The sequence below is a fragment of the Culex quinquefasciatus genome, chromosome 3 (assembly GCF_015732765.1).
Source record: "Culex quinquefasciatus strain JHB chromosome 3, VPISU_Cqui_1.0_pri_paternal, whole genome shotgun sequence".
Lineage (NCBI taxonomy): Eukaryota > Metazoa > Arthropoda > Insecta > Diptera > Culicidae > Culex > Culex quinquefasciatus.
Genome location: NC_051863.1, coordinates 182,453,336 through 182,480,972, shown reverse-complemented (window position 1 = coordinate 182,480,972; position 27,637 = coordinate 182,453,336). Strand labels below are relative to the sequence as shown.

General features: G+C 34.4%; 1 protein-coding gene across 9 annotated transcripts in view; it reads left to right on the top strand.

The window, feature by feature from the left end:
* Positions 1-27,637, top strand: part of LOC6040757 (kazrin) — a 189,015-nt gene that overhangs the window by 33,912 nt on the left and 127,466 nt on the right. For 5 of the 9 annotated variants that reach the window (XM_038259767.1, XM_038259768.1, XM_038259762.1 and 2 more), the window contains exon 2: positions 26,703-27,177. The gene's annotated coding sequence lies outside the window, so the exon portion shown is untranslated. Of the gene's footprint in view, positions 1-20,152; positions 20,595-20,754; positions 20,774-26,702; positions 27,178-27,637 lie in introns of those variants that run through there. The other 4 variants (XM_038259764.1, XM_038259763.1, XM_038259765.1 and 1 more) reach the window with 4 other exon arrangements.

Below are 27,637 nucleotides of genomic sequence, written 5' to 3'. Positions count from 1 at the left end.
TGCATGCATTTTCGCTGTTCCAAAGTTTTTTGAATGAAACTATTTTAGAGTTTTTTTAGATAAATTATTGTAACAATAATACTTTAGAAGATTCAATTATATTATTAACATTGTATTAGCACTTGATATTTTCGCGTCTATTTTAAATGTTTAAGAGTTTTCATAATGAAATGCCAAAATTTTCACAAAACATTGTATGAAAATTTAAGTACTTCAAAAAAAATAAGGAACCTTTGTTCAGAAAACTCTTAAACATTAAAAATAGACGCGAAATATCAAGTGCTTTGGTACCAATGTTGGTAATTATGAAAATTTAGTGCTTACAAATTATTATTATGCCGTACGAGGTGTGGCCGTGGCCGATGGTATAATAATAAAATAAATTTCATTTGGACAGTGATATAGCGTGTGTGCCGGCCGGGCCGGGTCTTTTGGAACTCCGAGGCAATCGACGACAGTGGCCATCGTTTTTTTATTCTTTTGCCTTTTTTTGGGGCTCGACGAGGTCTATCTTTGGAAACGGGGCCGCTTGCTGAAGTATGATTAAATTTGAGCGAACCAATATCGAGTGTGGGGAAGGCTTCGCCCAAAACTGTGTTCTCGAAAGTGGTTTAACGGACATTTGGAGATAGGGGTGTCCAGAGAAAATTAAAAAAGCTGCTAAAAGTTTTTACTTTGGCTTTAAAAAATCTTGGAACAGCATTATTTATTCTACAAAATTACGAACATTTTCGACCTTGACGTCCCGAACAAGGAAGATCAGAGGCCACAATTGTATGAACTACGAACGGAGCAAAGGCCTACTGCGATTAGGCTCGACCCCAATCGAATAAACCCAGAACTTTGTGGCTTTTTTCCGACTCAAGTGGGCTGGGTTCAAGTCGAGTGACTTTGAACGTGTCACGTTTACCCACGTGGATTCACCGCGCCCTGACCCCGGATATCGTGTGTACGAAATTAAGCGTTTTATCGACGGGCAATATAAACGAAAGGCCGATCCGATTACCCATTGTGAGTCAATTGGAAACCGTTTGCCTCCGTGAGAGTTCGACGAAGTTATCGGTTTCGTTTGACGAGACGACAACTGTAATCGGAACGGGTAAACATGGTTTAACATACTGTGGGTTGTGTATTTTGACGTGATTTGCATAATTGGGGTTAGGAAAAACAGTACTACAGTAATTCTAAATATATTTCTTTGAATATCTGTAGGAGTGTGTGGAATGATTTGGACATTGTTTAAAAAATTCTATTCCAAAGACTACAGACGCATTTTTTAATGTGGATTTAATCAAAGAAAATTGGAGATAATGTTTTTCAAAACATTTGTCAACTTTTAAGTTTCCGTGCAGCCTAATCTGCTATCGCCAATCTCTGCATGTTCATCATTTGACACAAACCAGTACTGAAATTCAAATTATCTCGTTCAAAGCCCTATTCAAGCAACCTTTATCAAAGTTCCTCCACCACACGGGACACCGGCAATAAATTATTCATACAGCTCAATTAATTGTGACCTTATAATCGAATTGAACCCCCTCCTGCTCCACACCGGTGGACATGCACTTCTGGAGACCAATCCCGATGCATCTCTCTTTGTTGGCGTTGGGACAAGCAATTACGGTCCACCGTGTCATAAATGCAAGCTGACACACAACATCGGTTGGGTAGTTGCATATTTCAACAATCGGATCTGGTGACCTGATCCACGGTGACGGTCGCTGAACCGCTCCAATATTGGACGGTAATGTGCGCTCGTGTCAGACGAGCTGCTCAGGAAACATGTGTCCCCTTTTTGCTGGAAGATAATGATATGCGAGTCCTGGGGACTCTATGAATCATGTTGTTACTGACGCATTCTAGTATAGGAAACAACGGAAACAAAGCTATTGTCCGACGGGGAAATCTGCGAGATGTCCATGCTTGGCTGAACAAACCAACTGCATCGAGTTAACTGAAAGCATTCGGGTGCAATTCAGAATGTTTAATTTAGAAGGTTCCTAATTTAACCCCATTTTATCTTAGAGCAATTCCAGCTCAAATCAGGAATTTTTCTGGTACTTTTGTACCCGACCCTCTCCGATTTCAATGAAACTTTGTAGACATGTTATCCTAGGCCTATATAAGCCATTTTTGTGTATATGGAGCCAATTGTACTTGAAAATGACATTTGAGAAGGGCGTAAGGTATTTAAATATTTTTGTATTTTGTACTTTAAAAATTACTGTATCTCGAAGCCGTTGCATCGCAACAAAAAGTAATCAAAGACAAACTTGTAGGAAATTGGACGGACTTTCTGAAAAAAAATACACTGAAAGAAAAATACACGCCACTTCCATGGGATTTTCCTATTTTTATGTTTAAAAGTTAAATTTTAAGGTGAAGTCACGATTTTTTTTCCTTCAAAATTTTTGAGGAACAAAAGACTGACTAAAAAAATACAAAAATCAGGGAAATTGGATGAGCTTTCCATTTTTATTTTTAAAACCACTGTATCTTCCCAAGGATTGGACATAGGACAATGGTCAATATGGAGACTTTTATGTAAAATTTTCTGGAGAATCGATTCCCACTACCGGCTTTGAACAATTTTGACGTTTAGACCACTTTTCAAAAAACAGTTTTAGTAAATGATTTTTGTATTTTTTAGGAGAGACATACCATCCTGCATTTTTCGTCAGTCTTTTGTTAACATTTCAGGCCATTTCCTCAAAAATTTTGTGCGAAAAAAAATCGTGACATCACCTTTAAATTTAAGTTTTAGACTTAAAAATCGAAAAATCTCATAGATGTGGCGTGTATTTTTGTTTCAGTGTATTTTTTTCAGAAAGCCCGTCCAATTTCCTATAAGTTTGTCTTCGACCACTTTTTCATACGACACGACGGCTTCGAGATACAGTAATTTTTAAATAACAAAATACAAAAATATTTAAATACCTTACGCCCTTCTAAAATGTTATTTTCGAGTACTATTGGCTCCATATACACAAAAATGGCTTATATAGGCCTAGGATAACATGTCTACAAAGTTTCATTGAAATCGGAGAGGGTCGGGTACAAAAGTACCAGAAACATTCCTGATTTGAGCTGGAATTGCTCCTTAGTCGTTTTTATTATTATTTCATCAATCATAATTTCTCTGGTTTCCCAAAACATTCAGCACCAGCCATTTCCAATCAGGCAAGCAACCAACGTACCATTCATTCATATTCCGCCAACAGCAAACTTGCGCTCACAATTTATGGTTGAATTCGTGGTGCTTCCCCCCAATTTAAACCAAAAATGGCTCCCGGCGGCAGCGAAACGTTTCATGTTTCCTGCCCCTACTCACCAGCGCTGTTTACCCCCTCCCAAACCGGTGGCTAATTATGGAAAATTTTAATTATTGCCGGTTGTTGCGGTGGCGTTGAATTTTAAACCCGAACCCCATCCAGAACCTTTCCAAGTTAGGGATGTAAGAAGGTAAAAAGTACGGGCAAATGTTACTTTCATGAATGTGTTTGCTAGATTCGTGAAATTGTATGGTTTAACTTTTGGGTGCAAGCAATTATACGTAATTATTGTAATTTTAGCTACGTTCTAAGTGGGGCTCAAGGACGATAACTAGGTCGTAATTTTAATGTCGCTGCTTGTTACAGAAAGTTGATGGTTGCTTTTATTTATCCAGATTTAAAGTTGAAAAGATTTGAATCAGAATTTATATTCAAAATCAAAGGGAGCAGATTGAAACATAAATTTTCATTGTTGTCTTGTCAGAGAGTTAAGAAAAAGTAAGCATCAGGTTTGTATTATTTTTTGACTCAATAAAACATAAGAAAACCTATAATTCTTTTGATTTTTGTTTTTGTTTTCTTTTCCGGTACAATTTTCTGCACCTTATTTTGGTATTAAAATTGTGAAATATACACAATTAGATTTTTAAACCGAATTCGGTAAAGTTTACGGAATTTTCAACAGTTCGGTTAACCGAAAATTACCAAATTCAGTTGTTTTGCAACCATCAGTTTCCAAGGAATGTAAGATTTACCTTGTTTTTGCGAAAGTAAACCTTTTTGTGGTACTCTGCATCGAAAATTCAATTTTTGACTAAACCCAAACAAACTTAACCAAAAATTTCTTTTTTTTTTTTTTTTGAAAGCGTAAACCCAATTTTGCCCCTAGATATTTTGTAGAGCGTCCAATTTTTTGTATCGGAATCAGGGATGGAATAATCGCAAAAAAATCAATTTCGCTTGCGAACTTTCTTCACCCGCGAAAGAGAGAGGAGGCAAATCACGCAAAAGAAAATCGCTCCCGAAGTTCTCCAAGAAAATCAATATGTTGATGATTTTTTGTGAATTTCCTTGTCAGCACTTCTTATTAATATTTATTTCACTTTGTTTACACACATTGCCCATCTACAAAATATGACAGGTCATTTTTCGACGTGTGACGTTACACTTGCAAGTGTAGTAGTTAAAAAGATGTTCCGCCGAATAATCAAGATGATGATTTTTTTAGATTATTTTTACCGATCTTTCGTGCGCGAGAGAGGAGAGCTATGTTCCTTTCGGATTATTTCTCTTGATGAACGTCCAGAGATTTTCTTTTGATGATGATTATTCCATCGCTGATCGGAATAAAAATTCCCGGGATTTCCCGAACCATAATAATTACCGTTTCCCGGGAAATTTAAAAAAAAATCCTAACTTTTTGGCACCAATGCATTGTCATGCTTTGAAAATTAAAAATAATAATGAGAAAACCTTATTTGATTTAATTCATATCAATCTACTGTTCATACACTGAAAAAATCAATTCTCGAAATCGTGAATTAAATTCACGAATGCGAGAACCACGAAGGAATATATTCACGTTTAAAATTCCTTCGTGGTTCTCACATTCGCGAACTTAATTCACGATAACGAGAATTGTTTTTTTCTGTGTAATTAACTAATTAGATTGTCTTCAAATTTCAATCCAAGGTTTATGTCAGATAATACATGTTCCTGCAGCATTCACAACTAGAGCAATTCTCAACGAAATCGGCCGATTTCGACCATTTTTATTTTTTGTATTTTTTTTTATTTGGCTCAAACTTTGTGGGGGCCTTCGCTTTGACCTCAGACCTAAAGAACTATTTTGTGTCATTGGTTCAGCCATACAAGTCTCCATACTGTAACTATTTAATGTATTGTTGAGGACTAATGAGTTAAAAAATAGGTATAAAGGAAACAAAATTTGCCAATTTTTTAATTGTTTTTTTTTAGATTTTTCGATACATTTTAAGGGGATAAGCTATGAATTTTTGTAAAAAAAGTGATTTTTGGAAAAAAAATCGAAATTTCATACAAAAACAAATTTTGACACAATTTTCTAATGTAAATGAATTTGCAATCGAAAATTTACAATTAAAATAGTGACCATAAGTGACAATTTCTGGAAATATTTGTTTTAAAAAGTTGAGAAAATTTGTTATAAAATTGTCTAAAAGACATTGAAGATTGGACCTCTGGTTGCTGAGATACTGTGGCTTAAAGAAAAAGAAACAGGAAAATTGATGTTTTCTAAGTCACCCCGAGCAGACGGAAATAACTTGGGAAGGTCAGTTTTTGATATTGTGAGAAGATCGAAATATGTTATTGGGATGATCGGATTAGTTGTTAAAATAACAAAAATCAATAACAAAGATTTGTTCGAAGAATAACTTAAACTGTTATTATGTTGTTATTGCAATAACAAACCAATAACACAGAAGGAATCATGAAGGAATAACAAGATTTGTTATTTTGTGCGGAGAGGTGGAGCAGCATAATAACAAAAAATGTTATTGCACTGGTATGTCTCCATAACAAAAAAAGTTATTGTTTTGGTTTATTTATAATTTGCAAATAAACCTGCAGTTGCCATAACTCCTCTGTACTAGTCAGGGCTGTAGAGTCGGGTACCTCCAAGCGACTTTGAATCCATACTTTGAAGACAACTCCGACACTGGATGCAGGATATGACGTCAACGACGACTTTAGCTCTCCAAAATACCCGACTTCACAGATTCCGACTCCAAGTAAAAGTTGCTGAAAATTAGATGAATCCGATGCAGTCTCCGAGGTCACACTCCAGCTCGAACTTCAACGTCAGCTCCGACTTCCTGGCTCTGTGAAAATAATAACAGTTTTTGTTATTCACACTTCAAAAATTCTCAATAAATAAATCAATTCCGTTAGCGAATATAACAAAAAAAAAAAAAGAACTCTCAAAAGTTAATTTATCGGATTAATTTTAGCTTGAAACCCCATTTCATGGTGAAATAATGACCCTGATGAAATTGGTCAAAATTATTTCATAGTTCTAGCCAATTTTAGTAAAATCCCTTAGGGGGTATATCAAATAATTAAAAAAATCAACTTTCAAAATTTCAACTTTTTAGAATAATTTTAGCTTAAGGACCCCATTTCATGGCCAAAATAATGACCCTGACGAAATTGGTCAAAATTATCCCATAGTTCTAACCATTTTAAACTAAGTCCTTTAGGGGGTATATCAAATAATTAAAAAATCAACTTTCAAAATTTCAACTTTTTAGAATAATTTTAGCTTAAGGACCCCATTTCATGGCCAAAATAATGACCCTGACGAAATTGGTAAAAATTATCCCATAGTTCTAACCATTTTAAACTAAGTCCTTTAGGGGTATATCAAATAATTAAAAAAATCAACTTTCAAAATTTCAACTTTTAGAATAATTTTAGCTTAAGGACCCCATTTCATGACCAAAATAATGATCCCGATGAAATTGGTAAAAATTATCCCATAGTTCTAGCCAATTTTAACAAAGTCCCTTAGGGGGTATATCAAATAATTAAAAAAATCAACTTTCAAAATTTCAACTTTTTAGAATAATTTTAGCTTAAGGACCCCATTTCATGGCCAAAATATTGACCCTGATGAAATTGGTAAAAATTATCCCATAGTTCTAACCATTTTAAACTAAGTCCTTTAGGGGGTATATCAAATAATTAAAAAAAATCAACTTTCAAAATTTCAACTTTTTAGAATAATTTTAGCTTAAGGACCCCATTTCATGGCCAAAATAATGACCCTGACGAAATTGGTCAAAATTATCCCATAGTTCTAACCATTTTAAACTAAGTCCTTTAGGGGGTATATCAAATAATTCAAAAAATCAACTTTCAAAATTTCAACTTTTTAGAATAATTTTAGCTTAAGGACCCCATTTCATGGCCAAAATAATGACCCCGACGAAATTGGTCAAAATTATCCCATAGTTCTAGCCAATTTTAGCAAAGTCCCTTAGGGGTATATCAAATAATTTAAAAATCAACTTCCAATATTTCAACTTTTAGAATAATTTTAGCTTAAGGACCCCATTTCATGGCCAAAATATTGACCCCGACGAAATTAGACAAAATTATCCCAAAGATCTAAACATATTTAACAAAAAAAAATAATAACAGATTGTGTTATGGACACTTAGAAACTTTTCCATTTGTGCGATTTGTGGTAATTTTATTTCTAAGTCAGTATACCGAACGAATAACAAATTTTGTTATTAGGAGAGTTTTTGAAATGTATAACATTTCCTCTTATTGGCGTGTTATTAAACATTTTCAATATAATATCACTTCTATACCAAATATTGTTATTTTATCAGAAACTGTTATTAATTTTTCTTCTTGAAGTTGAACTTCAGGTTAAAATAATAACACTGTTTGTTATTTTAACAGGATTTGTTATTGAAATATTATGAATTTTGTTATTACCGTCTGCCCGGGACACCCAAACAACCCACAATTTTTCAATTTTCAATGTTGAAATATGAAATATTCGTGAAATTTTCCGATCTTTTCGAAAACAATATTTTTGAAAAATTTGAATCAAGACAAACAATTTAAAAGGGCTAAACATTCAATTTTACGCCCTTTTGAAATGTTAGTTTTGATTTGAAAATTTTGAAAATATTGTTTTCGAAAAGATCGGAATTTTTTTTCAAATGTTTCATATTTTAGCTTTGTAAATCGGACCATTAGTTGCTGAGATCTCGGGTTAGTTTTCAAATGGTCCTAAGCGCCAGTTGTAAACAAAGCAGTTTTTCGATTGGTTCTCGTTCAATTTATGAATTACCAAATTCAAAAATGCTTTCAATTGTTCATCTGCTAAAGGCTAAAGGCTCACAATGAAAATTTGGTTTGTTTCAGAGAAAAATTCATATAAGTGTCTGAGGTCGCGATGGCTCTTACGACGCATTGCAAACTCACCAGAGAGATATCGACGTTAGAAAATGGTGGGTTGTTTGGGTGAGATTTGGAAAACATCAATTTTCATGTTTTTAAACCTTTACATGCCAATATCACAGCAACGAAAGGTCGTTTCAAAAAGTTCAAAAAAGCAAAATATTGAGAATTTTCTCAGCTTTTCATTTTTTTTATTTTTCAAAAATAGACAAACATGTGCACTAATATTAAAAAATGAAAAACTGCGACTAATTTCAAAAAAGTTTCCTAAAAATGGCTATAACTTGGAAACGTTGCACTTTATCAGAATTTCAGTACTGTACTTTTTGATTTCAATTTTTTATTTTATATCGAAAAATGAAGTTGAAAAATTTTTGCTACCAATATTTCGATTTTCTGAAAAATCTGTATTGATTCAAAAATTCATAACTCGGTCAAAGATTTTTTGCAAAACCTGGAAATTTCTGAAGAGTTGGCATTTGATGTCCTTAGGGAACATATCAAAAAAATAAAAAAAAATAAAAATTGTGAATATTATTTTCTTGACTTACTTGTAGACTAGATAATGCAGGGGCGCTTAAAGTTTATGAATGCTGGGCCCAATTTGAAGCTCACATGAGCTTGAGGGCCAAATTTAAAAATTGTTTACTTGAAAAAATATGACATTTTTTCGATGATTTATACTGAAAAATACAAGTACTGGGGATGTTTTTTAAGTTACCTCGGATTTTTTTTTCGTTTTTCCGTCGTTTTAATAATAGATAACAAAAACTACATTTCAACAACAGTTTTGTTCAAAACAGCTTCCAATCAATTATTTCAATGTTTTTAATCACCAAAATAAGAATTTCAAAAAAATTAGATTTTTGTACTAATTTTAAAATGGAAACATAAACTTTGCAAAATTGCGCAGTTTTGTTTTAAAATAAAGTGCAACTGTAATGATAAATCGTTGCAAAATTTTTTTTTCGACAATTCTTTCTCCATTTTCAATAAAATTTCAACTCAGATTTGTACCCAAATGTCATGAGCTCAAATTCCGAGGTGGTTTATAAGAGCAAAAAAAGTTTGAGGCTGAGCCCTTAAAAAATGTGCGTTACGATTTTTGAATTAATATGGAATACCTACATTTTTGCTATCTTCAATGTTTTCTACTTTAGTTAAATTAGCATTTTGCTGAAACGCTCAACCAAACCACAAAATATTTTATCTGAACAATCGAACTCTAATTTTGATAAATAATTTTTTTTATATAAAAATGAAGGTTAAATTAAAAATTAAAGGTAAACCTATTTTTTATGAATTAAAAATTACTTTACAGATTTCTCAAAGGGCCATTTTATATGATCATTCATAATTGGTCCGCGGGCACAAAAATTCCATACTTTGGTCACCCCTGAGATAAGGTAAGGTTGGTTTTCAAGCTGCCATAAAATAGTTGACAGGATTTTATAAACAAATTTTCAGAAAAGTGAAATTTTATCATTATTTTTAAAAAAAATGAATAATCCGAAAAGCGTTATTCGGTCCAGTTTGGCATATTTAACAACCCCCACAAAAAATAACGGTGAAATCTGCCCGGAATATGATAACATTTTAAATTTTCTGAAAATAACCATATAAAACCCCGCCTTAACTTACAGCAGTTCCATATGAAAGTTAAAGAAAAAAAATAAAAGTGCTTCGATTTGGCTCAATTTTTTTCTGGGGGTTCCTTGGCCAAAATAATTAGACCCGTATTTTTTTGTTTGGTCATTAGGGTGGCCTACGTCGTGTTAGGGTGGTCGAAAAATGGCCATTTTCGTCGATTTTCACAAAAACCACTTTTTCAAAAATCATAACTTCGCTCCATTTCAACCGATTTTAGCTGTCTAGGGCGCAAAGAAGATGTTGGACTTTCAAGAAAAATAATGGAGTTTCAAAATCTAGCCTAACATTTGAAAAGTCTTATGAAAACATCAAATGGTGTTGGACCGCCTATATCTGAAAATATTTTAACGGATTTCGGACAATTTTACACATATCATTGGGCGAGGTTCATTAACAGATTCAGAGATTGATTTTTGAAAATAAAACGCCGCGCGCGAAAACGAAATCGGCGGTCAACTTTTTCACTAAAACTGCGATAACTAGAAAATTTCAGCGATGACCTATAGATGTTAGGGTACCAAAATTTTCGCAATTGAAATACGCAACTTTGGTACCCTAACATTTATAGGTCATCGCTGAAATTTTCGAGTTATCGCAGTTTTAGTGAAAAAGTTGATTTTTGCCGATTTCGTCAATCTCCTGCTCGCGCGGCGCGTCGAAAACCCGGATTTTATTTTCAAAAATCATATCTCTGAATCCAGTTAATGAACCTCACCCAATTTTGATATGTTATGTAAAATTGTCCGAGGAATCCGTTAAAAATATTTTCAGATATAGGCTCTTTGGTCCAGACACCGTCAAAACGGCATTTGATGTTTTCATTAGACTTTTTCAAATGTTAGGCTAGATTTTGAAACTCCACATTATTTTTCTTGAAGTCCAACTTATCATCTTTCATTTGCACCCTAGACAGCTAAAATCGGTTGGAATGGAGCGAAGTGATTTTTTGAAAAAGTGGTTTTGTGGAAATCGACGAAAATGGCCATTTTTCGGACCACCCTAACACGACGTAGGCCACCCTAATGGCCAAACAAAAAAATACGGGTCTAATTATTTTGGCCAAGGAACCCCCAGAAAAATTTTGAGCCAAATCGAAGCACTTTTATTTTTTTTCTTTAACTTTCATATGGAACTGCTGCTTATTTAGTCTACATGCCTTGGGCTTCGGGTACAGATCGTCGATTTAAGTAATAAATATAATAAAGTTTTAATTCTTTTTGATTTTTTGACGGAAGGGTATAAAAACCCGAGCATACAAGTTTGTATTATTGCATTGCATGTGTGGTTTGTAGATTTAGCAATTTAGTTTAGAGAAAGTGCTTCTGCATCGTAAGCGGTAGATCGGGTGTTCAACCCGCATCAACACAGCTGGTTATCGTTTCCCTTCGGAGTTCACATAGTGAAGTTAATCTAGTATATCAGCACTAGCTGAACCTTCTCTGGACTCATTAAGGTAGAAGACTAATGCATTTTAACACAAACATACTGTTTTAAAATAAAAATGAAACTAAATCCACTTGAAACTTGGAAAAACAAATTCCACCCATGCTCAACTCGTACACAATAAACCTTCATCAATACGGACATTATACGGCCGCAAAGGGCTCATTCTTTCTGCTCACCCAACTCAAAAAAAGCTTCCTCCCACGCGTTGGCGCAAGCATGTCCAACGGAAACAGGCAACAGCTGCCAGCAAGAGCTTTTTTTTCGCCCCTCCCGTGGCTTTTCCCCGTTAGTAGCTTTCGCAAATGGGGAGAGGCATTAACGACACCAGAACTAAGAAGCAAGCAAAAAAGACGACGCCGACGACGACGACGGATGTTGGCTGGGTGAGTAAATCAGAAAATACAATTCCGGTTAAATTCTGTCATTTCTCACAATTAGCAAATCCGACTGTGCAGCTTCGTTGCGCTGGCTTTGGGCGAGGGATTTTCCCACCCACTCTTAAGGTGAGGGGACGGTGGGAAAACATCATCCGTACTTTGTAGAAGGTAATTTCCGAAGGAGGAGAAAGTTTCTGCGAATCGAGGGGGAAAAAATAAAACAGAAAACTTTTCCTGAGCTGGGAAACCAGAACCGGAGGATTACATTTTATATTCCGTAGCGGCTATCACTCTTTGGAAATGGTGAGCTGAAAAGAGGAAAAGTTGGTCGAAAAGTATGATTTTCCCCCTCCGATCATAAACTAGGTCATTGGGTGGGTGGGATTCAATCCTTTTTCCATAAATTTTTCCTCCGTTCCAGTTGTTCCAGAAACACACAACATTTGCATGCTTTCCCGTACGCGCTGAACCAGCAACATCTCCTGGTATAAATGGAAATGGAGTGTCGTTTCTGGGTGGTTGAAAATTCGCTTGGTTGGTTGGCTAACAGCATTATCAAACTTGACTGACCATTGGGTTTTAACCCGAGATATTTGTTAATTTTGACGTTCTTGATATACCACTATAGAGTTGATAATTTTTCAATTATTTATTTATGGAATTTATTTTTATTAAGTTATTTTACCAGATTTCCTAAGTAAAAAAACTTGTCTACACGTGAGTTAGTTTGATTATTGCTGCTTCACGTATTTACCTCGGGAGGATGAGGGTCATTATTATTCTGAACACAAGCTTTCGCCTTACAATTTCTGTGCATGATAGTGCGTCATTTGGTTCAACCAAAAGTACTTTCGTACATGGATATATGAACCTTCAAATGACAACGGGAAAAAACCTTACAAATGAAATTTAAATTTTAATGTTGTATAGGAAAAGGGTTTAATTTGGGTTAAAAATTACTAATTAAATACACTTTAATAAAAAGAAACATTCAAAACTTGGCCACTCAAAGGTCCACTGCCTTCCAGCAGAGTGGGTGCCCAAGTGACACGACGGCGTCACGGAAACGATATTGTAACTGTCAACCTGCTGGGAGTGGCCGGCTGAATTGCAAATTTTGCACACTTCCGGCGAATTGTGTGTCAGCACAGCTGACGAACGGGTTCCGAGTGCGTCACCCTGGACTTGGAATTCTACAAGGGTTCCCGCTAACAAGATGTACCGTGTGCTGTGCAAAGTGCCGGAAAGATTGATTATGTGAGAGCTTGCCGAAACGTCGGTGCTAACGGTTTGTGTGATTTGAATAAAGTTAAGGAAATACGTAACGATCACGCCGGAAAAAAAACAGAATAAGTTGTTTCAATAAGTTGAGTTAAAATTACAAAAAAAAAAACTAAACGTCGAATTTTCCGACCAAAAGATCAAAGTAATTTTCAATTATACCTTTCCCAATACCCATCGCCCATAACTTCCACCAACCGAGTCAATCAAACTCGTTTCCATGCTCCGCCAGCCTTAATGAAAATGGACCCCACAATGGGAGTCTGGCCGCGTCAGCTGCAATTAATCACGTTTCAGCTTTCAATCAATATCGAAAACCTGCCCGGACGGACCCGTTTCCAATTTTCCAGTAATACCCTCCCCTACGCCATACCTGTTCGTCCTGAGGGCACAAATTAATCATTCCATGCCCATCAACGGGCCCGCCCAAACCGCCGATAATGAGTTTCATCCAAATTCTGCGGGGGCAGGGGATAGTCTTACCGCAAAAGGGCACTGTAAAAATATTGACATTTGTCATTTAATACAACTTATAAATCTTATTATACAATTTTGAACACTAAAGTAAATTTTCAAAACAACCTAAGAGTCATGGGTTTCCTATGCAGATAGAACCTTCTGAAAATTTAATCTAGAACAATCATATTCCGTCCAATTTTAATCAATTTTGATGATTCTTGCTGCATTTCACACGGAAGGATCTCAATAAAAATCTCAAAAACACATTTCTGTCCGGAAAAAAACTAAATTACGTCAATAGAAAAATAAATCGAATTCTATCTTTGGAAAGATCATTCCATAAATCTTCCGGATCAAATGCAACATTTTCCACAATTGGTTCAGGATGTTCCAGTTCAACCTTGATTTTCTGAAAATGGTTGTCATAGTTTAACTAAATGGGTCTTATGAAAAGTGGAAACATTAAACACCCTTAATAATTATGTGATGAATGTTAGGACTAGAAAACGACAAACAAACAATAATACATCAGAATTTAATGTTTTAAAATTTTCCATATATTCATATTTCAGACAATTAAAAAGACAACTTTTGAGCTATAACCAAGTAAAAGCAAACAATATTTTGCAGTGTTGCCATTTTTTAATCATAATTTTTCAAAATCTTTGAAAAATCGTTAAAAAATTTAGCTTCATTTTTAGATGCAAAATTGAATTTGGAATCAAATAGTTTTGAACAGTTCTTTTTGTACAGTACATCGTACAGTATAATAATTTTTTGTGAAAATATTGCAATTTTTTGCTAATTTTAAATATTGCCAATAGTTCTCCAAGCCTAAAAAGTGTTAACTAAAAATGGCAAACCACTTGCCTTTTCATATTGTGGCTGAATAAATCATTATTTTTAAGATCAAAAATATTAAAGCTACTGCTATTATTTATTTTTAATTAATGTCGCTCAAGGGAATACAAAAATATTTTTCAAAAATCATCAAATTTTTAATGAAAATAGAAGTCTAATTTTCTGAAAACAATCTAAAATGTATTTTGCTGCATTGATAATCATATTTAGCGGACTCACTTACAAATATTTGGAATTGTTATGATTTCCGATGTACAGCACCGCATTTTTTTCGCGAAGATTTGTAACACTTTTACACTTTTTTCATTGACATATTCAAAACAGTACTCGTAATGTAATGATTTATACTTTAACCCTCTACCGGCCAATTTTGTTTTCGAAAATTTTAATATTTCCCTTGTTCCGGAGGTCATTTTGAACTACTTTTGTTTTACGAAAAACTTTACAGCCATTTCACGTCAAACAGGAAGTCTCCAAATCAAAAGTGCTCCGATTTGACTCAAATTTTGAGTGGTTTTTCTTTGACCCAAATAATTATACCCGTTTTTTTTTTTTTTTTTTTGTTTGGTGAAGGGTGCTCCTATCCTAAATAAAGTGGTCCAAAAAATGGCATTTTTCGTCGATTTTCGCAAAAAGCATATTTAAAAAAAAAACACATCTCCGGAACGGCTGAACCAATCTTAGAGCGCCATGTTTCAAAATAGTGGTTATTAGTTGGGCATTTCAAGAAAAATATATGGAGGTTCGATAAACCTAACTGAATATCCTATGAAAATTGCAATTGCTAATTTGAAGGTCTCGGGACCAAAGAGCTCATATCTGAAAATATGTTTCCCTGATTCGTTTTTTTTACGTAACATATCCAAAAATTGCGAATATACATTAACACGATTGGAAGATATGATTTTTTGAACATAAAAACTGCGTTTTTCGACGCGCCGCGCGCAGAAACAGGAAAATGAAGGAAACGGGTAAAAATCAGCTTTTTCACTAAAACTGCGATAACTTGAAAATTTCAGCGATGTTAAATTCAAATTAGCAAGCTAAATTTTCATAGGATCTTTTCAAATACTCAGCTAGGGTTTTTGAACCTCCACGAAAAAAAAAACGAAACTATTGGCACTACGCCCCCCGGGGCATGGCCTTCCTCTAACGTGGGATTTCTGCTCCAGCGCCTCTGACGAGACAGGAGAAACCGGGACCGACGTTTTACTTCACCATCCGATAGAAGCTCAGTGGATAAGGCGGGAATCGAACCCGCGTCTCATAGCATCATCGGGATCGGCAGCCGAAGCCGCTACCCCTGCGCCACGAGACCCCCAGCCTCCACATGTTTTTCCTTAAAAGCCCAACTTATAACCTCTTTTTTGAAAATGGCGCTCTAAGATTGTTTGAGTCGTTCCGGAGATATGATTTTTTGAAATATGTGCTTTTTGCGAAAATCGACGAAAAATTCGATTTTTTGGACCAGCCTATTTTGGATAGGAGCACCCTAATCGCCAAACAAAAAAAATACGGGTCTAATTATTTGGGTCAAAAAACCCCCACTCCAAATTTGAGCCAAATCGGAGCACTTTTGATTCTGAGACTTCCTGTTTGACGTGGACTTCTATTGTTTTATGTTTTTCTTGTTTCATTTTTGTATTTTAATTTGCATTTATCATGTTAAGTTTATGGTTGTTTTTGGTAACCTATCATTCCTTTTTGTCTTTCTAGTTTTCTCATGTTTTTACAGCCACTTCATCAACATTTTTAAAAACCTTAGTAAAGTCACATAAAACAAATCAAACTTTCAACCCTAAAATTTCCTTAAATTTTCAGATTTCTTCTTTTCAATGCTTTTTAAAGATCAAAAACTTGTTGAAAAATTGATTGATCTAAAGGCGAGGTTGGGTTGTGAAGGGTTAATCTGTGAGTTTTTGCATTATTTAAAAAATTTGTTCTTTGAAAATGAATGTGTTTTAACACAAAAAACTTGGTGAACCGAATTGGAAAGCTGTCAAGATGAATCTAAGAACATACGAAGAATAACGGACTATAAAAAACTTTGACCGGCCACATCACTTACCACGGTGAATCCTGGCTTCATACCCATCTTACTAATTCCCTAAAATCTCACGAGATAATTTGTCGAAGACGCAGCCGATTTAGCGGTTTTCATCACTCAAATATGGGACTAAAATTCCCACCCACTTCCCCGTGTCTTACCACTGGTCGTGGCCGGCGTCGGTATTGATCAGCATGATAGGGACCTTTGAAAATTGCGAATGTGACGATTGGTTCCTACTCTTCATCTATGGTCCACGGAGCAATTCTTGGAGGTCCTGGTCAAGAACAGAGTAGCAACTACGGGTGGACACCAATGCTATGCTATGCTTTGCTTTTAAAAAATGAGTTCTTTGAAAATTAATAGAAAAAAAATTAAAGATAAGTTCTGTGGGTTTTGGCATTCTTTTTATTATGACAATATCCAATGTAATACGAATTGGTTTTAATTATAATTCAATCAGTTTTAGGATAGTTTTACAGAAAATTTACTTATTAAAAAGTTTGATAAACAGGAGCAGTTTAAGAAAATAAATAGATTTTTAGAAAAATAATTTCAACGATTTTCAAGCTTTCTTACAAACTTTTCAGCATTTATTTTGAAAAGTGTTGCTATTCGATTCTGTTATTTTTGGTACAGAAAAAAAGGCTATTTCGTCGTTCAAGAATGACAGGAAAAGTAAGTAGTTTAACGACGGAATTGCAAAAGTAACTTTTTGCAATTCCGTCGTGAAACTACTTACTTTTCCTGTCATTCTTGAACGACGAAATAGCCTACTTTTCTGTACCAAAAATAACAGAATCGGGTAGCAACACTTTTCAAAATAAATGCTGAAAAGTTCTACTTTTCAGCACTCAAATGGGTGCTGAAAAGTTGAACTTTTTAGCACTTGTTTCGAAAGTAACACTTTTCAACATTTTTTTGATTTAAACGATTTATTGACAAAATACATGAAAATTTGACATAAAATTTCACTCAGTGTGTGTTTTTTGGAATTGCAAAAAATGTTGTATGGAACTCGTTGCAAAACTTGATTTTTTCAGTACTCATCGTATTTATCCAACTCGGTGAACCTCGTTGGATAAATGTACAACTCGTGCTGAAAAAATCCTCTTTTTGCAACATGTTGCATAAACTACTATTTCAAAACTTTTTTTTCGTAAAATCGCGATAACTCGTGATGTTTATGAGCAAACCCCTTATGTCTATATATTAACATTTTTGTCATTGTCTGCTCTACAACTTTGTAGAATATTGTTACACTCTAAAAAATAACCCTGCAAAGTTAGAAAAAACACGAAATTTTAAAATGAAAAATTTTGTTCTAAATGAAAAAATGACCCTTCTGGGTCAATGTAGATTCGAAAAGTACATTAAATTTCCCTTAAAATGACATGCTCCAAATTTTTTTACAGTCGAGTAACGAAAAATGGGAGAATTTTTAAAACTTTTTTAGTGTTTTTTTCGATGAAAAATACGTTTTTTTGGAATTCTGGAATTCAAAAAAAATTATAAAAATTTAAATAACAAGCCATATTCTTCACATTTTAATGAAAAAAGTGTTTTAAAATGCATTTTACACTAGTTCAGTTGTTTTGCAATCATTAGTTTTCAAAAATCTAAGATCTGACAAAAACAAAAATTGTATCGAAAAAAAAAGATTTTGCATCGAAAATTTTTAAAAAATCTTAAGATTTTTTAATTAACCCAAAGATGCTAAAATAGTAGTTTATGCAACAAGTTGCAAAAAGAGGATTTTTTCAGCACGAGTCGTACATTTATCCAACGAGGTTCACCGAGTTGGATAGATACGAAGAGTGCTGAAAAAATCAAGTTTTGCAACGAGTTCCATACAACATTTTTTGCAATTCCAAAAAACACACACTGAGTTTTATGTCAAATTTTCATGTATTTTGTTAATAAATCGTTTAAATCAAAAAAATGTTGAAAAGTGTTACTTTTCGAAACAAGTGCTGAAAAGTTCAACTTTTCAGCACCCATTTGAGTGCTGAAAAATAATACTTTTCAGCATTTATTTTGAAAAGTGTTGCTATTCGATTCTGTTATTTTTGGCACAGAAAAGTAGGCTATTTCGTCGTTCAAGAATGACAGGAAAAGTAAATAGTTTCACGACGGAATTGCAAAAATGATTTTAAACGCAGGAGAATGTATTTTGATTTGATTTCAGCTGGTTGCACTTGAATTTTCATTGAAATTTTGAAGTTAATTGTAAAAATATTTTTTTGCCCCCTTATTTTTCGGGACAGTTTTGAAGAGGGGGGGGGGGGGGGGGTGACAAAAACTTTTAAAAATATTTGCATCAGCGTTATAGCTTTTTGTTCAGCCCACAAAAAAAAGCATTTCCGATGAATAGTCGGCGAAATATACCAGGTTATTTACGCAAGGTGTTTGAACAACAAAACCAGTGTACCCTAAATCGAGGTGAGATTTGCTAGCAATATAAGAAATAAGAATTATTTACAAACGGGATGGTATGGAACCATACTGAGCTTCGCAAAGAAGATATCAAAGTACCTCAAGAAGTGAGTTGCAAAAATAAATTCAAAAGTTTTTAAAGTTAGTAAACTATAATTTTGGAAACATTCAGGTTGCGGATTATTTCTATACTTCCAAAGTTTTTTCATGTTTTTCACAAATCCAATTCGGAAAAAAAGAATTGCACTATCGAGTTCCGTGAACATTTTTACAGTATGAACAGTTAAATTTAGTTTTAAGCATAATTGAAACTGAATTGAATAAAAATCTTCAGATTTATAGGTATTTCAGTTAAACAAGTTTCTAAGCAAAGTTTTGATTTTTTGTACATGGTTTAAAATTGGCCTGTGAAGTAGTTAATATCAACTGGCCCGAATTGATAGATGTGATAATTATTCTTATAATAATGAATGTTTTTTTTTCCAATAATTTCAAATCGTATTTACATTTCGAAGAGTTTAAAACAATGATTTTACCTTTGTTATGTTTTAAATTCAATTTTTTTACTGTGCGTCCCTTCTCGGGGTCAACCTGTGGCGATGATCTTTCACCCATCAAACAAAAGGCATATTATCGACAGAATCGCTTTGGTCCCACCGCTCGAACCTGTCAACCCCTTTCAATCACTTATATTGATAGCTAATTTAATGGTTCTGCCAGCGCCGAAACTATTTCTACTACCCCACTCCCCCTTTAATCCACGAAACGAAAAGCGATTTTCATCCCAGCCCGTAATTACGAGAAAACATCTCGTTTAATTAAAGTTGGAAACTGTCGCCATTCTGCCACCTGCCACCTGGTCGCTGGGGGGGGGGAATCATTGCTGGCAAACTATAAAGTGGAGTGAGTTTCCTGGCGACGGATGATACAATTTAGGATAAGCGGAGAAACTTTGCTGAGATTTGTTTCGATGGCAAAACTGCTTTCAAATTGCTTTCGAATTAGTTGATAGCTGAGTAGTGTCTGGTAATGGGAAGTGACAAGAAAATTGATAACTTAAATTCGCTTGTATATGGTAGTGATTTTAATTAACTTGCTTGACTCGTTTTTCCAAACCTTTTAAAATTAAAAAAAAGGATTTATAGCCTCTGGTCAAAACATAATTCTCCTTCTAAAATCCCCCCGAAAAACTTCCGCAAAATTTTCACATCAATTTAATCTTTTTTTCATGTTTTCCATTAACCTTCTCTCCTTGCAGATCCGTCCTGTTGCTGGCGAGCAATTTCCTTGCCGGATCGTGCCCTGGTGCTCCAGCCGTTCAAGACCCCGAAGCCTTGCGGTGCCGTGTGCAACCGGTGTGGAAAATCGGCGTCGCTTCTCCCTGCAAAACAGGGCGTGTCGTGTCGTCCCCGAAAGCCATAAACCACCTACAAGAAGATTAAATCCTCGGACACATAATCCGTTTCGTACCACCCCCCTCTCCTTCTTAGGTTTCTGGTGTCTGGTGCAGTAGGTCCGGGCAACCCGAAGAAAACGACACGTGGGCACGTACAGCGATAAGTCTTGGACGCGCGCGTGGAAAATGGCCCACCCACCGTCACCACCACCCACTGCAACTACACTGCACCCAGGCTCAGATCGTGGGTGTGGAGAAGAAGGAAAATAATTGAGTGAAATAGTGGCGGCAGCATTAAAGAAGGGGGTGGGAACAAAAAGAGAAAAAGGAAAATCGATTTTGGTTGCAAGTGCAGGAGCTCCCCCCGAAGAAGTGGTGCTTTTCACGTGCAAGGTTTTGGGCTGGCCGAGGTGGGTGGGAAAGTGTCTACCACCACGGTGCGGTTGCTAAAGAAAAAGCAAGAACAAATGCGATAAGGGCTTAAGGAAAAAAGAAAGAATAATTAAAGTGGAAAGCTACGTGAGCTAGTTTCTTTTGGTGGAAATATGAAACGTGTTTTTTTGATTTCGCACATAAGACAAGCATGGAAGTACTAAATAGCGAAGAATACATTTTTTTCTTCCTTGAAACATTTAATAGAGTAATATTCTCAGCGTAAATTATTGTCCAAAGATGATCCGTTTTCCGATTCGAACTCATTTTCTTCGAGAAAAACATGACACTCTGAGAGTATTTCAAAATTATATTTAATTATGTTTTCATAATAATAGTCAACATACTTTTGACACTTTTCAAAATATGTTTAAAAATGTTTCTTGAAATACTTTAAACACTTTTCAATCTGCTAAAACAATCTTCAACCTATCAATGGTCAGTTCTCTACTAAATTAGCCGATTTCGTGCATTTTAATATTTTGTTTTTATTTTTTATTTGAGCCTTTCCTAATGACTAATGAAGCTATTTTTTTGTTATTGGTTCATCCAATAACTCACACAGCAGTTACCCCGACCCCTCTTCGATTTGCGTGAAACTTTGTCCTTAGGGGTAAATTTTGTCCCTAATCACGAATCCGAGGTACGTTTTTTTGATATCTCGTGACGGAGGGGCGGTACGACCCCTTCCATTTTTGAACATGTGAAAAAAGAGGTGTTTTTCAATAATTTGCAGCCTGAAACGGTGATGAGATAGAAATTTGGTGTCAAAGGGACTTTTGTGTAAAATTAGACGCCCGATTTGATGGCGTACTCAGAATTCAGAAAAAACGTATATTTCATTGAAAAAAAAACACTAAAAAAGTTTTGAAAATTCTCCCATTTTCCGTTACTCAACTGTAAAAATTTTTGGAACTTGTCATTTTATGGGAAATTTAATGTTCTTTTCGAATCTATATTGACACAGAAGGGTCATTTTTTCATTTAGAACAAAATTTTTCATTTTAAAATTTCGTGTTTTTTCTAACTTTGCAGGGTTATTTTTTAGAGTGTAACAATGTTCTACAAAGTTGTAGAACAAACAATTACAAAATTTTTGATGTATTGACATAAGGGGTTTGCTTATAAACATCACGAGTTATCGCCATTTTACGAAAAAAAGTTTTGAAAAAGTTGGTCGTCATCAATCATGGCCGTTCATGGTCACCCGCGACAGACACGGACGACGAAACAAAGAGAAACGCAAAAGTAACTTTTTCAAAACTTTTTTTTCGTAAAATCGCGATAACTCGTGATGTTTAAAAGCAAACCCCTTATGTATATATATCAAAAATTTTATAATTGTCTGCTCTACAACTTTGTAGAACATTGTTACACTCTAAAAAATAACCCTGCAGAATTAGAAAAAACACGAAATTTTAAAATGAAAATTTTTGTTCTATATAAAAAAATGACCCTTCTGGGTCAATGTAGATTCGACAAGAACATTAAATTTCCCAGAAAATGACATGTTCCAAAAAAAATTACAGTCGAGTAACGGAAAATGGGAGAATTTTCAAAACTTTTTTAGTGTTTTTTTCGATGAAAAATACGTTTTTTTCGGAATTCTGAGTACGCCATCAAATCGGGCGTCTAATTTTACACAAAAGTCCCTTTGACACCAAATTTCTATCTCATCAACGTTACAGGCTGCAAATTATTGAAAAACACCTCTTTTTTCGCATGTTAAAAAATGTAAGGGGCCGTACCGCCCCTCCGTCACGAGATATCAAAAAACGGACCTCGGATTCGTGATCAGGGACAAAAGTTGCCCCTTAGGACAAAGTTTCACGCAAATCGAAGAGGGGTCGGGGCAACTTTTCCCGATTTCGTATGAGTTGGTAGAGAATTACCCCCATACAATTTTGGCAGTTATCCATACGAAAATGGTACTACAATATACGAAAATCTGTAACTTTTAACAACATTTTCTGATCGATTTGGTATCTTCGGCTAAGTTTTAGATATCGATTAGGACTGTTCAGGAAAAAAATTGGGTCGGGAGAAAAATTATTCGAATAAATTATCTTTTTTTCACAAAAACAATGATTTTTCAAAACCTTATTTTTTGTTTGTCGATATGTTTCAGGTAGACAAAAATCCACAACATTGAGTCATAAGCAAGTAAGAGCAAATATTTTGACGCCGAGTAATTATTTTTTTGAATAAAAAAAAATAGTCATGAAACTTAAAGATTAACTCTTACAAAAAATGCAATTTCTTGATTTTTAAAGTACAGTCCAGACTCGACTATCCGAAGGCCTCAGAATAGTTTCACTTCGGAAATTGGATCACGAACAATATTTTTTTTCTTTTTCTTGTTTTAAACATCAAATCAGAGTTCTGCAACCCCATTTTTATAATGTCAAATTTGAATATTTGATTGCCTTTTATACAATAAATTTTTCAATATTCCGTCACCGCCATCTTGGATTTAAAATTGTTAACCCTTTTGATAATAGAAACTACGGATAATCTAAGCTTTGTATAATCGAGCCTTGACTGTAATGCCTATGAGTAGCCATTCCCGATTTTTTTTCCGGTAATTCAGAAAACTTCCTGCAATTTCATGTAAGAAGTATTGAAGATTAGACCTCTTATTGTTGAAATTTAAAATGGCGTAATATTCAATATTTGACACCATTTAGGGTCGTCATTAAGACGAAATTATAGGATTTTTTTTTTATTTTTCGAAAAAAAATATTGGAAAGTGATCACTAATGGCCATATTTTAAAAATGGTGCACTTTAAGAAAATTTCAGTGGAGTTCTATCCGATGTTGATTCAATTTAAAATTAGATTTTTGACAAGAAATCGACACTCGGCAACAAAATATTTGTCCGTACTTCTCTATGGCTCAGAAGTTGCGGATTTTTGTTTCCTGAAAAAAGAGTGGTGACATTTGGAAATATTGAAAATATGGCTTAGTGATTTTTCAAGCTCGAAAATAGCAAATTTTACGGAGACCTCAATTGCAAAACACCAAATTTCACGCAAATTTTGCGGAACGTGAAACATCTGAAAATAGCTTTGAAAATCTTATGTTTAAATCACAGAAACTACTTTTTGTGCCTCATTATATAGTATTCTTAAATAAACTTTAAAATCTTTAATAAATTTGAACGTGACACAAAAACAATTTCTCTTTATCTTTAAAAAAAAGATTCTAACTAGTTTGTGGATGGGCTCTATATATATTTGAAATAAAATGTAGGGCATGTGTATTCTCATTTATTGAACTGCTTTTTTTTTTAAATATTCCACTAATAAAGTTTAAAAGTTTTCGCTGATTTGCTTCATTTTATTGAATTTCATATCAGAGCAAGATTTAACAATCTTATCCAGCAAAAATGAGTGAGAAAAATTGAATGTTAACATTTTTTTCTCCCTTTTCAAAATTTAAATTTCAAATCAAAAGGGAAAAAATATATTATTTGTAACGAAACCGAAATTTGTATTCAAAAAGAAAACAAAAAACATAAAAAAGTAGTATTTTTTTTTCTTTCGCGGGCATCGTTCACCCAGATAATCAAATATCGATAAAATTAAACAGGACTCAGAAAAAATCTGTAATGTTTTTTAAAGATGATTTCAAAGCTTTCATTTCATTTTGAATAAAACGAAGCTTGAAGCAGTCTAATTTTTATTACAGCAAAAGAAAATATTACTAAAATTATTTAGCTTCATAAAAACTGAAAAATGTGAACAATTCTTCAAATAGCATATCAAGCATTTCAATTGAAAACTAATCAAATCTACTTAAGTAGTCTATATAGGTGAAATATTTATTATGTTGTTATTTTGAAATTTAATGAATTTTACGCTGTCCACAAAATCGTAAAAAATCACTAACCCTATGTTAGGAGTTAAACAAGGTTATTCACAATTTTTACAATCGTTTGTATATGCTAAATCAAATTTTAAAGCAAACATTACTCAATTGTACCGTTTTCAAGTAGTAGGCTTTTATTTTTATTTTTATTTTTTTCGAAAAAAAAATCCAAGTACGATTTTCTAAAATATTCTGCTAAATACAAAAAAAACTTTTGTTTTTATCAGACCTGACAATTTAAAAGGATTTAATCACTTAGGAAAATGTTATGAATCGAGATGATCCATGGAAAATTTATACGTAAAAAGTTGTGTTTTCCTTCCTGATAAAGAATATGTGCGATTCAAAATATTGTATTGGTGAAAAATTGCCTTTTTCAGGAAAAAATGTGTTTTTTTTTTCATACTAATGGAGACGCCATTTACTTTTACTGAATGTTTATGCATATTAAAGTTGAAAGAAAAACAAATAATTTTAAAGACGACATTTGATTATTTCGTCGCCATCGTGCTAACTTGTCGTACGTGCATTTTGGGCCAAATTGAGTTAAGAACGCCATTTTGTGCAGCTCACAATGCCTCACCTTTTGACCTTCACAGATCCCCAAAATTCGATTTCAATCCTGAGATATTCAACAAAAACCGAAAAAACTCCGTGCATTTTTGTCACTTTACATATGAAAGTAGTTTCAATCTTGTCGTGCTATCTTGTCACTCCATGAAAATTGATGTAAGTGCGACAAAAGGCCAAAGGGATTTCAGGCCAGGAAAGTCAGGATGCGTTTGTCGCACGTACAAGCTAGACTACCGTAAACATTTGTAATTATAACTCGGGACTCCAGCAACCAACTTCAACCAAACTTTGGAACAATGCACAGAATGGTGAGCCAAACAAAACGTGTTTGTTATTGTTTACATTGCGTGCGCTCGTTTTTGTATATTCAAGGTCAAACATTAAAACGCGTTTTTTCTCGGAACGTCAAAATGGCGGGTGCGACAAGATAGCACGACGACGTCGATTTACTCTCTTATTTACAAACTATAAAAATTTACTTGAGCCACCATACATCTGCTCCCACGGTAGTTTGTATGGGGAAAACACGATTTCATCTGAAAAAACGAAATTTCCACCTATAGAATATTTTGAATCGTACATATTGTTGATCTAATTCTTGATCAGGAAGGTGAAAAAAAAAACATTCTACGTATACATTTTTCATGGGTCAACTCGATTTATAGTATTTTGCTTCCGTCAAACCAAGCATCAATCAATTAAGATTATCAAATACAGAGGACTCTCTGGCTGTCGATCTTCTCGATATCAATATTGCTCCAGCTGTCAATAATTGGTTCAGTCCCTTCAAACAGATTGCTTTAATTTTTTGTTTATAATTTGATAACTCCCGCTCTCGACGGTCCCTTGTCAATATTCATCGAGAGATTCCACTTCAAATTTTAAATTGCATAAAATATTTATGCATAAATTATTTTAAATGACCGTAATTTGGAAATTTTTCAAAAATCGCATTTCCTTCAAAAAGTCGCAACTTTGTCACTAGATTTTGCACCATCCTAAACTCTAGCACAAAATGTGCCTTTTTAACCCTAAAACATCAAAAGCTTTGGAAAATTTGAAAATTCGTATTTTGTTAATTTATATTTTAATAATTAAAGGTGAATAAGTTGGATTTGGTGTCTTCGGAAAAGTTGTAGGTTGAAATTCAAACTCTCAGAAAAACATGCATATAATATATTTTTCTGAGCGTTTCAATTTCAACCTACAACTTTGTCGAAGACAACAAATCGATTTTTGAATATTCTTTTATTTCTTTTTAAGACCAGCCCGCAAAATTGCATGAAATAACTTATGATGCAAAATTACTTCTTTTCACATTATTCATCCTTGGAATATTAAAAGAAATCCTGTAATTTTCAATGTAAACACAATTGTGTGTCGGTCTGCGTAGATCTGAAATTATGGCAAAAATATTTTCTCGAATTAAGCATTGCCAGGAGTCGAGTCGAGTCAGGATTTCAAATTTGATCATGAATTCTTTGGTATGATTTTTAACATGTTTTAAACTATTTAAAAACAATATGATTATTTTTTATAAATAAAATTATACAACTACAATATACATGGATTAAATTCAGTATTTTTTTTTTCTAAAATTCTACACGTTTTTTCACACTCTAATGACCTTTCTTTAAACTAGCCGAGTGTTCCACCCAACCCCTTCTAGTGAAACTCTACCCCCAGAGAGTGGCCAAATGGCAAGCGTTGCTGAAGTGAAGAGTTCATAATCGGCCAACGGTTGACACACACACACTCAACCCTTCGTGGTGTATCCTACTTAAGGAAGAAAAAAAAAATAGTGCAACAGCAACAAAAACCAGTGCAAAGTGTTTTCCGGCACGAGGCACAAAACCTCCAAAGTGCAAAAAGAAAAAGTGTGAATCCCCAACAGCTGCACCAGGAACCGAGGCAAGATATTGTCGTGACAGGGAAGATTTACCGGATCAAATAACTTGCGCGATCGGATGCAGCCATGAACCATCGCCGGAAGGACGGCTAAAAAGCACGTCACCGACAAAAGGATTAGAGTGTTGTTCCCTCGAGGGTTGGAGAAAGCTTTTTAAAACTGGGAAGCTTTTTTCTCTCTCTCCACCAAAGGGGCGCTGCGTTCGAAGGTGAGTGCTTTTCGATCAACTTCCCTCTCGTTGTGTAAAAAGGGGGTGAAACAACTAAGCGAATCAAATTATCATGTTCCACTTTGCGCAAATCCTTCTTAGCGGTGGGAGTCTTTTGAAATTTCGTGGAAATTTTCCTCGTGGGAGATTCATTTGTGAGTTGCTTCTTGTTTCGGAAAAGTTTTGAGTTACTTATAGGTACAGAAATCTCTTCATTGAAATTTGATTTGCTAAGCGACTTTAGAATTTGGCTGCCAATTCTAATCAAAACTATACCTTCCCATAATTTTGCTACCGGCCAATGTTACCAACATTTGAAAAAATACTAAAATGTGTAGTTGATCAAAATAATGATTTTAACATTTTTAAAATATAAACGTAAATTTCACATTCACCCTGCTAAGCAATTCCAGGTTTATGTTCCCGCGTGGTGCCATCAACAAACGGCAAGACAACCGGC